The following is a 15516-nucleotide window of genomic DNA, read 5'->3' on the forward strand; positions in this document are numbered from 1 at the left end:
TTTGAATGTATAATACGATGTACCGAAGGCAAATGAACCAGACTGTTGTTCACAGGAACATACGAGGGTGAGTCAAATGAAAACGTTAAATTTGTAATAACAAATCGAAATTTCGCGCTGTTATCCTGTAAGTTGGTAAGCATACTGTAAACAACGTGCTGAATGGCCTGTAGGTGGCAGCATAGTGCAGATGCACACATACCGTTGCAGTACCAGTAAAAGATGGCCGACCCACTTGCGACTTGCACCAGGGAAGAACAGCGTTCTGTTATTCGGTTTTTGCGTAGTAAAGGTGTGAAACCTATTGAAATTCATCGACGAATGAAGATTCAGTACGGTGATGCATGTTTGTCACAGCAGCAAGTCTACGAATGGAGTAGGAAGTTCGCAAATGTTGTGACTTCAGTGGAAGATGCTCCTCGTCCAGGTCAGGCACAACGAGTTGTGACTCCACAGAACACAGCAGTTGAAACCATAGTGAAGGAAAACCGCCGAGTGACACTGAATGACATTGCATCATGTTTACAGATTAGTCATGGGCCACCACATCACATTGTGCATGATGTGCTCCAATTCCACAAAGTGTCTGGAAGATGAGTGCCACGGCAGCTGACTCCTGAAATGAGAGAACGACGTGTTGATGCTTGTGAAGAACTTCTTCGTCGCTTTGAACGAGAAGGTGTGGCTTCCTTGCAAGAATCGTTACTGGGGACGAAACCTGGGTTCACTTCCATCAATCATATAACAATCAATACTGCGTCATTCGAAGCTAGATATATCTATATCCAGTTTACGATCTCTCATTTTTAATCACTGCTGCGTCGCAGCGCCACCTCTTGAGGTGATTCTGTATTAGGCTTCAGCACTGGCACGCGACGCCGTGGCGCATTATGCTTATTACCTGAGCCCCCATCTCACTGTTACTCGCTCCTGTGAATGGGAACGCGTTATGCAGATCTTGGTGCCTCTCGCGTCCCTCTAGAAAAGGTAATGACTTTACTATTTTATATTTCTAGTTTTTACTGAGTTTAACGAAGGCGATGTTGGCCTGATGTATTCGACGATGCCCTTTGGCTACGCTGACTAAGGGATTCTTAAGAAATACCAAATTAAAGTATTTGCTCTTTCAATAGCTGATCTGTTTATATTTTCAATAGGTGATCTGTTTATGCGTGCTTATAGGTTATCCAAGTCTGCACAATGCGATCGCGATTCTTAAATAGATGTATTTGTTCTCTGTTTTCTATGTAGGTAACCTGAAGATGCCTAAATAAGGCGAAACGCGTCGTTGAAAAATAAAAAAACTAAAATTACAATCAAGACTGTTTTTAACCAATACATAAGTTTATACACAGCACTAACCAAACACTACTGGATACTTCCGCATAAGACGCAATTCGTCGTCATAGAATACAGTTATCGTAATTAGAGATATCGGCATACATTAGGTAACTCTCGGACGACGATGCGTGAAGCGGAATTTTTGAAGGATGTAATTCATCGTTACGACTGGAGCACCAGTCATAAATCTCCTTCTCCCACTTCCGTGGTGTAGCGCAATGGTTAGCGTGTGAATCTGACGTGTAGAAGGCCATAGCTTCGATTATAGACAAATATAGCGAAATCTATTTATTTCTAAATCTAAAAGTGTTTGATTATTATTTTTAATCGATGAATTAGTTTAAATGTATTTTTTATTTTGAGTCCCTTGCTGCGTCATTTTCATCCCCATACTGACTTTTTATTTGTTCTTTTTTTCTTCCTATTATTCTTGTTTCGCTTGGAATCTGCCTGGGTCGCCTATAATCCGCAAGCAAGTGAGAACGAGAACTGCACGTCAGTTGGTAACGCGCCGGCAAGTTTAGCAAGTGGGGGGATAGATTCAGGTAACCAATTATAGCGAAAAATGTAAGTTTGCTTTTAGCGATGAAACTGATTTTTTTTTCTGTTTTGAGTTTCGCACATCACAAACTTGTGGTTAGCTTAGAACATGAGTTTAAATTCAGAGCTACAAAACGCGTCGTCTGCTGCAGTTCAGTCATTGGTCACTTAAAATCAGCTATCGAGCATCTCGCATTTCCCACGTATCTCGCGGCAGCGTTACACATTGACTGCATTTGTGGAGTGACCCGCCGTATATGGGTGTCAACTATAAAGGATGTAGCAAAATTGTACGGCACAGATTGCAGAGCACATTCCTCACACGTAGACGAAGAAATTATGTTATATGAACATGGGGCGGAAACGCTTTGTTTGCATGTTAAAACTCATTTTCTCCAACTCATCAATCACTACAACAGAACGTTAGATTTATGAAGAAAATGTACTCTAGGTGACATCTGACTATGTTGTGGATTTCCAGTGTTCTCTTCCGCATATCCTTGTTGTCATGCGACGTACGTCTTTGCTTGTTTACAGGTAACATCAACTGTCCCAGCCATCAGTATGGTCGTTGAAACCACACAGGTTACTCCGTAGAGTTAATCAAAGACTTGGCTTCTTGTAATGTACACAAATACAGCGATGGCAAATGTCCATTTAATGTATGGATTAGCTGACGGTAATGGCACTCGTGCTCAACGTTTGTACCGGGAGAGGTTTCCAGGATGAAGATACACTGACAGGAAAACATTTAATCTGGATTTTTGTTTGTGGGGGGCATTTGAAAGCTCTTGTGTATGGTATCCCAGTACAAGATGCATGGAATCCCAGTAGATGATGTTCAGAGACTCCGCTCCCGTATTAAGGAGGGCTGCGAAACCATACTCAATACTCCACGGATACATTAATGCATCCGAGAATCACTACGCCTATGGGTTGGTGCATGTATCTCTGTGCACGGAGGGCACATTGAACATCTCCTGTGAGAAAGAGTTGTATGTGGTGTGCTGCTGCGTTCAGTTCGTGTGTGTTTCCCATGATTAAAGAGTTGGAGAAAAGCGATTTGTAACATGGAAACAAAGCGTTTCCAGACCTATGTTCATAAAACATAATTTCTTCGTCTGCGTGTGAGGAATGTGTCCTGCAATTTGTGCCGTATATTTTTGTTACATCCCGCATAACCGAGCGGTAGTCGGTAGCCGATGTGGCAACACTGTAGGGGCAAGTGACATCTATCAAGTTATTTTAATCGGACTATAGTAGTAGTAGTAGTAGAAGCTGTAGATTTATTTATCTGTAGTTCTTTTTACAAGGATACTGGAAATATATTGCCATTACATTTTAAGATACTACAGTAGTACAAGTTTATATGCCGACTAGCTCTGCAGATGGCGAAGAAATTGAAGAAATTTATGATGAGATAAAAGAAATTACTCAGGTAGTGAAGGGAGACGAAAATTTAATAGTCATGGGTGACTGGAATTCGACAGTAGGAAAAGGGAGAGAAGGAAACATAGTAGGTGAATATGGATGGGGGCTAAGAAATGAAAGAGGAAGCCGTCTGGTAGAATTTTGCACAGAGCATAACTTAATCATAGCTAACACTTGGTTCAAGAATCATAAAAGAAAGTTGTATACATGAAAGAATCCTGGAGATACTAAAAGGTATCAGATAGATTATATAATGGTAAGACAGAGATTTAGGAACCAGGTTTTAAATTGTAGGGCATTACCAGGGGCAGATGTGGACTCTGACCACAATCTATTGGTTATGAACTGTAGATTAAAACTGAGGAAATTGTAAAAAGGTGGGAATTTAAGGAGATGGGACCTGGATAAACTGACTAAACCAGAGGTTGTACAGAGTTTCAGGGAGAGCATAAGGGAACAATTGACAGGAATGAGGGAAAGAAATACAGTAGAAGAAGAATGGGTAGCTCTGAGGGATGAAGTAGTGAAGGCAGCAGAAGATCAAGTAGGTAAAAAGACGAGGGCTAGTAGAAATCCTTGGGTAACAGAAGAGATACTGAATTTAAATGATGAAAGGAGAAAATGTAAAAATGCAATAAATGAAGCAGGCAAAAAGGAATACAAACGTCTCAAAAATGAGATCGACAGGAAGTGCAAAATGTCTAAGCAGGGATGGCTAGAGGACAAATGTAAGGATGTAGAGGCGCATATCACTAGGGGTAAGATAGATACAGCCTACAGGAAAATTAAAGAGACCTTTGGAGAAAAGAGAGCCACTTGTATGAATATCAAGAGCTCAGATGGAAACCCAGTTCTAAGCAAAGAGGGGAAAGCAGAGAGGTGGAAGGAGTATATAGGGGTCTATACAGGGGCGATGTACTTGAGGACAATATTATGGAAATGGAAGAGAATGTAGATGAAGATGAAATGGAAGATACGATACTGCGTCAAGAGTTTGACAGAGCACTGAAATACCTGAGCCGAAAAAAGGCCGCGGGAGTAGACAATATTCCATTAGAACTACTGACGGCCTTGGGAGAGCCAGTCCTGACAAAACTCTACCATCTGGTGAGCAAAATGTACGAGACAGGCGAAACACCCTCCGACTTCAAGAAGAATATAATAATTCCAATCCCAAAGAAAGCAGGTGTCGTCAGATGTGAAAATTACCGAACTATCAGTTTAATAAGCCACAGCTGCAAAATACTAACGCGAATTATTTACAGACGAATGGAAAAACTGGTAGAAACCGACCTCGGGGAAGATCACTTTAGATTCCGTAGAAATGTTGGAACACGTGAGGCAATACTGACCTTACGACTTATCTTAGAAGAAAGATTAAGGAAAGGCAAACCTACGTTTCTAGCATTTGTGGACTTAGAGAAACCTTTTGACAATGTTGACTGGAATACTCTCTTTTAAATTCTGAAGGTGGCAGGGGTAAAATACAGGGAGCGAAGGGCTATTTACAATTTTTACAGAAACCAGATGGCAGTTATAAGAGTCGAGGGGCATGAAAGGGAAGCAGTGGTTGGGAAGGGCGTGAGACAGGGCTGTAGCCTCTCCCCGATGTTATTCAATCTGTATATTGAGCAAGCAGTAAAGGAAACAAAAGAAAAATTTGGAGTAGGTATTAAAATCCAGGGAGAAGAAATAAAAACTTTGAGGTTCGCCGATGACATTGTAATTCTGTCAGAGACAGCAGAGGACTTGGAAGAGCAGCTGAACGGAATGGACAGTGTCTTGAAAGGAGGATATAAGATGAACATCAACAAAAGTAAAACGAGGATAATGGAATGTAGTCGAATTAAGTCGGGTGATGCTGAGGGAATTAGAGTAGGAAATGAGACACTTAAAGTAGTAAAGGAGTTTTGCTATTTGGGGAACAAAATAACGGAGGATGGTCGAAGTAGAGTGGATATAAAATGTAGACTGGCAATGGCAAGGAAAGCGTTTCTGAAGAAGAGAAATTTGTTAACATCGAGTATAGATTTAAGTGTCAGGAAGTCGTTTCTGAAAGTATTTGTATGGAGTGTAGCTATGTATGGAAGTGAAACATGGACAATAAATAGTTCGGACAAGAAGAGAATAGAAGCTTTTGAAATGTGGTGCTACAGAAGAATGTTGAAGATTAGGTGGGTATATCACATAACTGATGAGGAGGTATTGAATAGGATTGGGGAGAAGAGAAGTTTGTGGCACAACTTGACTAGAAGAAGGGATCGGTTGGTAGGACATGTCCTGAGGCATCAAGGGATCACAAATTTAGCATTGGAGGGCAGCGTGGAGGGTAAAAATCGTAGAGGGAGACCAAGAGATGAATACACTAAGCAGATTCAGAAGGATGTAGGTTGCAGTAGGTAGTGGGAGATGAAGGAGCTTGCACAGGATAGATTAGCATGGAGAGCTGCATCAAACCAGTCTCAGGACTGAAAACCACAGCAACAACACATTTTAAGAACAACAAAGATAAAGTAATTCACATGTACAGTCATTTACTGACTTACAGGTCTATAGTGACAAGCATGGGACAGGCAGTCGGTTGTGGTCTTACAGTAGGAGAATCCAGGCATTTGCCTGAAACAATATAGGAAAACCACAGAAAACCTAAATCAGGATGACTGGGTGAAGATTGGAACTTCCACTCTCCATAATACAAGGTCACTTTCTTCCACAAATAACGTCCATCAGGGGGCTTTATTGCAGATTTTCCTGGATTTCGGACGTGATGAAATCTTGGATGAATTTTTAGACCACATAGTTGTATGGAGATAAACAGCGATTAATTTACTTATAATCAATTATTCAAAATGACAGTCATAATCGCATTATTTATTTTGCCGCCAACCGGTTTCAACCCGCGATGGGGTCATCTTCAGGTCAATTTACACCATTTTGTTGCTCGCTGAAGTCGCCACCCTGCCAGTGCACGGTTGGTAACTAGTTCAACCCCATCGCGGGTTGAAACGGGATGGCGGCAAAATAAATAATGCGGTTATGACTGTCATTTTGAATAATTGAAATCTTGGATGTTAAAATAATGTTTTCCAATACAGAGATGAATCTTTTTAACGGCAGATGTATTTTCCGTAAGCATTTACAAAGATGTTCACACATAAACTGTTTTCTACCAACATGACTGACCAAACAGCAACTGTTGCAGATTTTGCCTCATTACATTGGCCAAACTACAACTGACCTCAAGTACTTTGCACCGCTCATTATATACCCATCTTAACAACGTATGCTCTTTGCCCTATTGTCAAAAACAATTACATTTACTGATTTATAATACAAAATTAATGATTTACAACAAACTGTTCGTACGGTTTTAAAGACAGTAAATGATGATTCATTCTGAATGCATTTCTAAAAATTGTTCTTTTGACTTTTGTGGGGAAATTTGGTTATGAAGTTACAATAACACTACCTATAGTAAAATAATTAATCACGTCTTGATTTCACGTTGGATTTTATTCCTAACATTAACTGAGGTACAGTACCAAGTGCCAAAACGGAATTCAGAATGTCCGAGAGTCGTTAATGAAAAATTTAATTACTACTGATGTAATTGGTTTTTCGTTATTGACATGACACACAGAGTTCAAAAATCACTTTAGTTACATGAAATGATTGGTAAATGTTTCCAAAAGTGTGTTTTTACTTAAGTTGAAATTTACGAAGTCTGCTAATTAATTATTGGTTTAATTATAACGTATACATTTCTGCTAACATTTCTATGGGAATTTAATAATGCAGTCACGAGAATAAAATCACAAATTTTGCTGACATTTGCAACAGTGTGTTGATACATTTTGTAACATCAGGTTTTCTAACTAATTATAACTTTCTGTTTATTACAGTTAAATTATCTGAAATAATGTTAACGATGTTGATTCTGTATGTAAGTCAACCATACAGTTTCATTTGCCGATAGAAGTAAAGAAAAATCATACATTCTAACGTTTATCCATTACATGTTGCAGATCGGGTAATATACAGTTTGCTAGACTTTTAGTGGTATCGAAGCATTCTTTAACTACGCTATAACTAGTACTATTACAATTGGCACATTTCACACTTCAAATACGAATGTCTAAGATGTGTTTCATGACTGGTTCGTTAATCTCCCGGTACTGTTCCCAAAAATTAGTCCTACTTTTACATTAGAAAAATATTAATGAAAATGGAAAACCTTAGTTGTGTCGAGTTCAGATTTTATGATAAACTACAGCGCTTCCCACATTTACCAAATCCTCTCTACCGGCTTGGTGAATTGTTCGGAGATGGAAGAAGGTGAAAAGAGTCTTACCTCCTCTGAGAGTATGACTAGCCTAGTAACAAGCTTCCTATATACAGGGTCGTCCATTGATAGTGATCGGGCCAAATATCTCACGAAATAAGCATCAAACGAAAAAACTACAAAGAACGAAACTCGTCTAGCTTGAAGGGGAAACCAGATGGCATTATGGTTGGCCCGCTAGATGGCGCTGCCATAGGTCAAACGGATATCAACTGCGTTTTTTTTTAAATAGGAACCCCCATTTTTATTACATATTCGTGTAGTACGTAAAGAAATATGAATGTTTTAGTTGGACCACTTTTTTCGCTTTGTGATAGATGGCGCTGTAATAGTCAGAAACGTATAAGTACGTGGTATCACGTAGCATTCCTCCACTGCGGACGGTATTTGCTTCGTGATATATTACCCGTGTTAAAATGGACCGTTTACCAGTTGCGGAAAAGGTCGACATCGTGTTGATGTATGGCTATTGTGATCAAAATGCCCAACGGACGTGTGCTATGTATCCTGCTCGGTATCCTGGACGACATCATACAAGTGTCCGGACCGTTCGACGGATAGTTACGTTATTTAAGGAAACGGAAAGTGTTCAGCCAAGACTTGCAACAAATGATGATGCCCAAGTAGGTGTTTTAGCTGATGTCGTGGTTAATCCGCACATGAGTAGCAGACAAATTGCGCGAGAAACTGAAATCTCAAAAACGTCGGTGTTGAGACTCTACATCAACATCGACTGCACCCATACCATATTTCTAAGCACCAGGAATTGCATGGCAACGACTTTGAACGTCGTGTACAGTTCTGCCACTGGGCACAAGAGAAATTACGGGACGATGGCAGATTTTTTGCGCGCGTTCTATTTAGCGACGAAGCGTCATTCACCAACAGCGGTAACGTAAACCGGCATAATATGCACTATTGGGCAACGGAAAATCCGCGATGGCTGTGACAAGTGGAACATCAGCGACCTTGGCAGGTTAATGTATGGTGCGGCATTATGGGAGGAAAGATAATTGGCCCCCATTTTATCGATGGCAATGTAAATGGTGTAATGTATGCTGATTTCCTACGTAATGTTCTACCGATGTTATTGCAAGATGTTTCACTGCATGACAAAATGGCGATGTACTACCAACATGATGGATGTCCGGCACATAGCTCGCGTGCGATTGAAGCGGTATTGGTTCAAATGGCTCTGAGCACTACGGGACTCAACTGCTGAGGTCATTAGTCCCCTAGAACTTAGAACTAGTTAAACCTAACTAACCTAAGGACATCACAAACATCCATGCCCGAGGCAGGATTCGAACCTGCGACCGTAGCGGTCTTGCGGTTCCAGACTGCAGCGCCTTTAACCGCACGGCCACTTCGGCCGGCTGAAGCGGTATTGAATAGCATATATCACAACAGGTGGATTGGTCGTCGAAGCCATGGCCCGCACATTCACCGGATCTGACGTCCCCGGATTTCTTTCTGTGGGGAAAGTTGAAGGATATTATCGTGATCCACTGACAACGCCTGACAACATACGGCAGCGCATTGTCAATGCGTGTGGGAACATTACGGAAGGCGAACTACTCGCTGTTGTGAGGAATGTCGTTGTACGTATTGCCAAATGCATTGATGTTGACGGGCATCATTGCATTAATGTGGTATTTACAGCCTGCCAGAGTGGCCGAGTGGTTCTAGGCGGTACAGTCTGGAGCCGCGGGACCGCTACGGTCGCAGGTTCGAATCCTGCCTCGGGCATGGATGTGTGTGATGTCCTTGGGTTAGTTAGGTTTAAGTAGTTCTAAGTTCTAGGGGACTGATGACCTCAGGAGTTAAGTCCCATAGTGCTCAAAGCCATTTCAACCATTTTTTTTGTATTTACAGGCAATGACTCTGTAACAGCATGCGTTCTCAGAAATGATAAGTTCAGAAAGGTACATGTATCACATTGGAACAACCGAAATAAAATGTTCAGACGTACCTGCGTTCTGTATTCTAATTTAAAAAATCTACCTGTTTCCAACTGTTCGTCTAAAATTGTGAGCAATATGTTTGTGACTATTACAGCGCCATCTGTCACAAAGCGAAAAAGTAGTCCAACTAAAACATCCATATTTCTTTACGTACTACACGAATATGTAATAAAAATGGGGGTTCCTATTTAAAAAAAAACGCAGTTCATATCCATTTGACCTATGGCAGCGCCATCTAGCGAGCCAACCATAGCGCCATCTGGTTTCCCCCTTCAAGCTAGACAAGTTTCGTACTTTGTAGTTTTTTCGTTTGACGCTTATTTCGTGTGATATTTGGCCCGGTCACGATCAATGGACCACCCTGTATAAGCCAAGCATACCTGACTCTGTTCGTTCATTATCATACATAATGTTGCTTTTATCACTCATCACCTTTGTCATTAGAAACAGTACTATCACCAGCTCGAAAAGAATTTATACGAACATCATTTTCATACAGTTTTAAATTTAAAGTCAGCGCTAATATTGTGTTTATTGTGCTCAGTCCGAAGATCGGTTTCGTGCAGCTCACCGTCCAAGTATATTCCTACTACACACAACACACTCCACAATTTTTTTCTCATCCTATGGAGTTCGCCGTTGGTGGGGAGGCTTGCGTGCCTCAACGATGCAGATAGCCGTACCGTAGGTGCAACCACAACGGAGGGGTATCTGTTGAGAGGCCAGAGAAACGTGTGGTTCCTGAAGAGATGCAGCAGCCTTTTCAGTAGCTGCAGGGGCAACAGTCTGGATGATTGGCTGATCTGGCCTTGCTGTGTTGGTACTGCGAAGGGCTGAAAGCAAGGGGAAACTACAGCCGTAATTTTTCCCGAGGGCATGCAGTTTTACCGTATGGTTAAATGATGATGACGTCCTCTTGCGTAAAATATTCCGGAGGTAAAATAGTCCCCCATGCGGATCTCCGGGCGGGGACCACTGAAGAGGCCGTCGTTATCAGGAGAAAGAAAACTGGCATTCTATGGATTGGAGCATGGAGTGTCAGATCTCGTAATCGGGCAGGTAAGTTAGAAAATTTAAAAAGGGAAATAGTTAGGTTAAAGTTAGATATAGTGGGAATTAGTGAAGTTCAGATGTGGACTCTGACCACAAACTATTGGTTATGAACTGTAGATTAAAACTGAAGAAACTGTAAAAAGGTAGGAATTTAAGGAGATGGGACCTGGATAAACCGAAAGAACCAGAGGCTGTAGAGAGTTTCAGGGAGATCATTAGGAAACGATTGACAGGAACAAGGTAAATAAATACACAAGAAGAAGAATGGGTAGCTCTGAGAGATGAAATAGTGAAGGCACCAGAGACTCAAGTAGGTAAATAGACGAGGGCTAGTAGAAATCATTGGGTAACAGAAGAGATATTGAATTTAATTGATGAAAGGAGAAAATATAAAAAAAGCAGTAAATGATGCAGGAAAAAAGGAATACAAACTTCTCAAAAATGAGATCAACAGGAAGTGCAAAATGGCAAAGCAGGAATGGTTGGAGGACAAATGTAAGGATGTAAAGGCATATATCACTAGGAATTATATAGATACTGCTTACAGGAAAATTAAAGAGATATTTGGAGAAAAGAGAACCACTAATAATAATATCAAGAGCTCACTTGTAAAACCAGCTCCAAGCAAAGAAGCGAAAGCAGAAAGATCTAAGGAGTACATACAGGGTCTATACAAGTGCGATGTACTTGAGTGGAATATTGTGGAAATGTAAGGGGACGTAGGTGAAGATGAAATAGGAGATATCATACTGCGTGAAGAATTTGACAGAGCACTGCAAGACCTAAGTCGAAACAAGTGCCCGGGAGTAGATGAAATTCCATTAGAACTCCTGATAGCCTTGGGAGAGCCAGCCCTGACAAAATTCTACCATCTGATGAGCAAGAAGAATATACTACAGTAATTCCAATTCCAAAGAAAGATAAGTGTTGACAGGTGTGAAAATTACAGAACTATCAGTTTAATAAGTCACGTTTGGAAAATACTAACACGAATTCTTTACAGACGAATAGGAAAACTGGTAGAAGCCGACCTCGGGGAAGATCAGTTTCGATTCCTTACAAATGTTGGAACACGCGAGGCAATACTGACCCTACGGCTTATCTCAGAAAATAGATTAAGGAAAGGCAAACTTACGTTTCTGGCATTTGTAGACTTAGAGAAAGCTTTTGACAACGTTGACTGGAATACTCTCGTTGAAATTTTGAAGGTGGCAGGGGTCAAATACAGGGAGCGAAAGGTTATTTACAATTTGTACAGAAAGCAAATGGCAGTTATAAGAGTCGAAGGGCATGAAAGGGAATCAGTGGTTGAAAGGGAGTGAGATAGGGTTGTAGCCTATACCCGATGTTATTCAATGTGTATATTGAGTAAGCAGTAAAGGAAACGAAAGAAAAATTTGGAGTAAGAATTGAAATCCATGGAGGAGAAATAAAAACTTTGATGTGTTGCCGCTAACATTGTAATTCTGTCACATACATCAAAGGACCTGAAGAGCAGCTGAACGGAATGGACAGTGTCTTGAAAGGAGGATATGAGATGAACATCAACAAAAGCAAAGCGATGATAATAGAATATAGTCGAATTAAATCAAGTGATGCTGAGGGTATTAGATTAGGGAATGAGACAGAGTAGTAAACGAGTTTTGCTATTTGGGGAGCAAAATAACTGATGATGGTCTATGTAGAGAGGATATAAAATGTAGACTGGCTATGGCAAGGAAAGCATTTCTGAAGAAGAGAAATTTGTTAACATCGGGTATAGATTTAAGTGTCAGTAAGTCTTTCCTGACAGTGTTTGTATGGAGTGTAGCCATGTGTGGAAGTGAAACATGGACGATAAACAGATTAGTCAAGAAGAGAATAGAAGCTTTCGAAATGTGGTGCTACAGAAGAATGCTGAAGATTAAATGGATAGATCACGTTACTAATAGGGAGGCACTGAATAGAATTGGGAAGCAAGGGAATTTGTGGTACAACTGGAGTACAAGAAGGGATCGGTTGGTAGGACACATTCTGAGGCATCAAGGGATCACCAATTTAGTACTGGAGGGAAGCGTGGAGGGTAAAAGTTGTACAGTGAGACCGAGAGATGAATATGCTAAGCAGATTCAGAAGGATGTAGGTTGCAGTAGTTATTCGGAGACTAAGAGGCTTGCACAGGACAGAGTGGCATGGAGAGCTGCATCAAACCAGTCTCTCACAATAACAACTAGAACACTGTAGTCCTTGCCTGCCCTTTAGTCGCTCCTTCTAACGCCAACTTAAGTGTTCCAGACTGCTGCAACCAATAGATTTTTCCTGTTAAGAGTTAGCCGTAGCTTTCTTTGCTCTCTTATTGTTTCTAGAGCCTCTTCATTTCGGAATACACCTATCCACGTACTTTTTAACGTTTTTCTGCATCACCTTCTAAAATTCTTTTCCTCTAGCAGTCCCAAAATTTGTGTTTCAGATCTATACAACACTGTGCTCGACATATCCACTTTCAGAAACTTCTTCCTCAATAATACACCAATATTTGTTTTGTCGGAGTAGTTTTTTTCCGCCTCCGCCAATTTGTTTATGATGTCTTTCTTGGTTCTGACATTCAATGTAACCTAACCTAGTTAGAAAAGTTTCGTGACTTCTTCTGTCGTTTTTTGTGAATTTTAACTTACGCAAGGTGGCAGTCGCACTGTATTTACTAATATCTTATTCCTGCTGACTATTTGTTATTGAATGTCAGTGCTTCAAGATGTTAATTAATCTGTTAGTCCTATTGTGGCCAAGAACAATAGGCTAAGGGATTCCTGAATGCCATTGTTTTGCCAGCTGCCGTAACTGAAGCTGTGATCAGTGTCTTGCTCGGAACGGGCCTCCGAGACCCTAGCTCTCCTGTTACAGATTGTACCGTATTGTCGTACCTTGATGTAACTCTCAATAGGTTTTGATTGCTGAAAATATCTACTGTCTCAGAATCAATCCCTGTTTCAGTAATTTCGGTGACTATATTACATTCTCTAATTGAAAGCATAGAAGAGGTAAGTTAATTACGAAGTATTGCATATGTTAAACAGGTACAACAATAAAGAGAGTATTTACACTAAGAGAGACTCAAAGGGTGCTGTATCTTGACCACCAATGCTCTGTGGTCTAGCGACCTTTTTCACACCGCTGCTTCACTTGAGGGTATTTTATTTGTTGTTGGAAGCTATCGTCAGGGCGTCGATCATGCGGAAGCAAGAGCTGTAGGAGTTTATGGTGGCGGAGTTTTGGGGACTGCAATGTTGCCAATAGTACAGTTTCGAACCTACATGTACGGTTTCGTGGCTTGTCTTCATAGTGTTCAGATCAGTACTAGAACTACTCGGGATAAATATGATTGTGAAATTTTTTTTTCTTTTATTTCCAGTAAGGGAAGAAGTAAAATTACTCTTTCTCTCCTGATTTCATTATCTTCTTTTCACATATTACCTTGCGGTACTGGAATATTGTCACATGCCTCAGATCATTTCCGTCAAGTACAACACTGAAATGTTTTGGGTATGAGGTACAACTGCCGTATGTTGTGTACACAAGACTCGAAGTCAGTGTTTCCTCTCTTTCGAAGCTGTAACAGTCAAATTTAACTTTATTTTTTCGACAGAAAACTTAATGGAGTTAGTATCAAGTAACAAGACGTTATGCCGGCCGGGGTGGCCGAGCGGTTCTAGGCGCTACAGGCTGGAACCGCGCGACCGCTACGGTCGCAGGTTCGAATCCTGCCTCGGGCATGGATGTGTTTGATGTCCTTAGGTTAGTTAGGTTTAAGTAGTTCTAAGTTCTAGGGGACTAATGACCTCAGAAGTTAAGTCCCATAGTGCTCAGAGCCATTTGAACCATTTTTTGAACAAGACGTTATAGAGCAACTGCAGTAGAAGCTCGTGAAACAAAACTTAAAAATGATTCATTTCTTAAAAGAACAATGATTTCACCCACATGTGTAGCGCACTCTCAGTGGTGACAGGAAAACCGCGTATCTTGAAGAGAGAACAAACTGACAATCGTAAATAATTCTCTTTTTTCGCTGTTAACAAATGACTACTTTCCTCAGTAGAAGAGGCAAGAGAAAATAATTCGTATTTCGCTCTATATCTGACGCCGTGTCGTTAGTTGTATGTAAAAAGAGAGAGAGAGAAATAGCATTATTCTCAGAGTTTTGGAGTTTACATAGCCGGATTGAGTTATAAGTCAGGTGGAACCGGGCAAGTGGGCCAAGATAAAAGGGAGCACCGAGAAATCTCTATGGGTGCTTGTATATTGCCTGACAAAGAAAGGGAAGCACCCAGAAAAGGAGGAGGAAACGAAATAATACGCTACGGGTTGAGAGTATACCTGACGTTATTTCAGTGATTGCATCATCGAATCAAAATAAGAAAGAACTACACAGTATGAGCCCACTTATCAGTGTGACGTTGAACCCCTCTGGCCTAAATGCATGTACTGATTCGGTAGGGGAGGGTGTCATTAAAGCGTTGTATTCCTTCCCGAGGCAAGCTGGTCCACAACTGTCGTAACTGGTGCTTGACATCCTGAATACGGGTGTTGGTTCCAGACAAGATCTACCGAGCACAGATCTGGAGATCTTCCTGGCTACATCACGCAAACAGTTCATAGAGATGCCTCCTGTAACTGATCATTCTCCTTTTGAAAAATGGCACCGTGGTGGTGTTGCTTGAGTGGTAAGATGTCCGTGACACACAGTTGTGCCGTCAACATTCCTTCGATTGCTATATGCCGCTATCTGAAGTTATACTCTATGGCTCCCGACACCATGGTGTCAGTAATAACACAGCAGTGCCTCTCCAAAACATTTGAAGAATAGGACTT

The sequence above is a fragment of the Schistocerca serialis genome, chromosome 4 (assembly GCF_023864345.2).
Source record: "Schistocerca serialis cubense isolate TAMUIC-IGC-003099 chromosome 4, iqSchSeri2.2, whole genome shotgun sequence".
In the NCBI taxonomy this organism is placed as follows: domain Eukaryota; kingdom Metazoa; phylum Arthropoda; class Insecta; order Orthoptera; family Acrididae; genus Schistocerca; species Schistocerca serialis.